At 46.0% G+C, this 2,163-nt stretch overlaps 1 pseudogene; it reads left to right on the top strand.

Annotated features, from left to right (window-relative positions):
* The first annotated feature begins 319 nt into the window (after nt 1-319).
* Nucleotides 320-1,862, top strand: LOC136006928 (olfactory receptor 2G3-like; annotated as a pseudogene).
* The last annotated feature ends 301 nt before the right edge of the window (nt 1,863-2,163 follow it).

The following is a 2,163-nucleotide window of genomic DNA, read 5'->3' as shown; positions in this document are numbered from 1 at the left end:
CATTGGTCAGCCTGTGTCGACGCAGGGGTCTCCAGGCAACTGCGACCACCTCTTGTTTCAACATGTTCCGACATGTCCCAGCTTGCCCAAGCAAGACCATTGTGCTATTCCAGCAAGATACCGTTGCGCTATCTCAGCAAGATGCATATCCTGTTTCTTAAGCAAATCAGGGTAAACATTAACCACGAGATTGCTGTGCCCTGGAGGCCTACATTTCCACCAGCTGCACGGTATCATGCCCTTTGTTACTTAGCCATTCAGTTGTTAAGCTCTCTACACACATTCTCGTTTTTCTGGTCACCATGTTATATAAAATGGATGGTATGTTGTGTCTTGTACCTTGTTTTCCACATTCTCTCCCCTTCAAACCTCTTGTTATACTTATCTTGCAGAAGATTTGAGTTGACTTTGTTACTATTTCTTATCTTGACAGTTAACCCACTAGAACAATAATGGCCAAGGAAAACCAAAGCATAGTGACAGAGTTCATCTTACAAGGCCTCTCCTCCCAGCCAAGGACACAGACTGTTCTTTTCCTCGTGTTTCTGTTATTTTATCTGCTCACAATTGTTGGTAACATCACGGTTATTGCAGTGATCAGAGCTGATTCCCAGCTGCAGTCACCCATGTACTTTTTCCTTGCCAACCTGCCTTCTTAGACATCTGCTATGTCTCCAGCAACATCCTCCAGATGTTGGTGAACCTCTTGACCAAGAAAGGGATCATCTCCTTCTCCAGATGTGCTGCTGAGATGTATTTCTCTCTGGCTTTTGGCATGACAGAGAGTTTCCTCCTTGGGGTCATGTCCTGTGATCGACATATGGCAATATGTCACCCCTTGCTCTACAACACTGTCATGAACAGGAAGGCTTGCATTCACATGGTCACGGCTTCCTGGGCCAGCAGCCTGCTGAGCTCCATGGTAGTCAACGGTTTCGCTTTGCATCTGTGGACATCACATCTTGAACCATTACTTCTGCGAAGTGCCAGCAGTGCTGGCCTTGGCCTGTGCTGACACTGCCCTCCTGGAGTTGCTCATCTTCATCTTCAGCATCCTCATTGCCTGCATCCGCTTTCTTCTGGTCATCATCTCCTACGCCTACATCCTTCCCACCATCCTCAAGATGCAGTCTGCACATCTGAAATCTAAGGCCTCTTCCACCTGTGGATGCCACCTCATAGTGGTAACCATATTCTATGGGACAGCCATCTGCATGTATATACATGAATCCCAAGTCAAGGTCTCCACAGGATAGGGGCAAAGTGGTTGCAGTGTTTTACACCATTGTTACCCCGGTGCTGAACTCCGTCATCTACAGCCTCAGGAACAAGGACATGAAGCGTGCCCTGAGAAGGGCCATGAATAAACCCAAATCCCTCTCTATTAAAAGGCTTTTCAGGGATTGGTGGTACTGCATTGAGCTCTATGAGTTGGAACAATGCTCAAATGTGATTATTTCTCTACCTGCAATTGTCCCAGACTGAGATGAAATAATAAATGTGCTAAATTCAACAACATCTAAACAAAAAGACCTTGCATACAAATAACTTTCTAAACAACATTTGGGATTTGGCCTTAAAGCCAGAGACAGTATCAAGACACTGTGGCTTCAGCCTGCCTCAGTGGCAAATACAAGTGGGAAATGCTGATACTATCATGGCAAGAAGGAAGAAAAGAAGAAAAAAGAGTCTCTCTCCTGCATCCTTCTAGCCCCTTTCAGACTTTGGAAGCTGCTCTCAGGTCTCCATGCAGCTTCTCTTCTCCAGGCTGAACAGCCCCAATATCCTCGTAACCCAGACTCTGCTTTGCTCCCTCGGTAATTCATTTCTGCCCCTGCTAATTCCTGCTGTGTTTCAGTCCAGCTCTGGGTCCTCATGGACTCTGATCTCAGTAGGGCACAATCAGACATGAATATCAGAGAAGGCTTTTCCTTGTGTAGCTCAGAGGCAGAACCTTAGGTTTTAGGTAACCCAGGCAAGATGAAGAGTATTTTCTGACCTCCGAACTTTCTCTGACAATTAAACAAACCTTTTTAAAGATGTGCTTTGTACTCACATTGATACAGCACAGATGGGTTTTCTCCCCAGTCCCTAGCTTTCTCAGGCATGGACCACTGGGCATCCTCCTTTCTGTGGTGTGCGTTTATTTGTTACTCAGGGACA

The sequence above is a fragment of the Lathamus discolor genome, unplaced genomic scaffold (genome assembly GCF_037157495.1).
Source record: "Lathamus discolor isolate bLatDis1 unplaced genomic scaffold, bLatDis1.hap1 Scaffold_80, whole genome shotgun sequence".
Classification (NCBI taxonomy): domain Eukaryota; kingdom Metazoa; phylum Chordata; class Aves; order Psittaciformes; family Psittacidae; genus Lathamus; species Lathamus discolor.
This window is presented reverse-complemented; position numbering and strand designations above follow the sequence as displayed.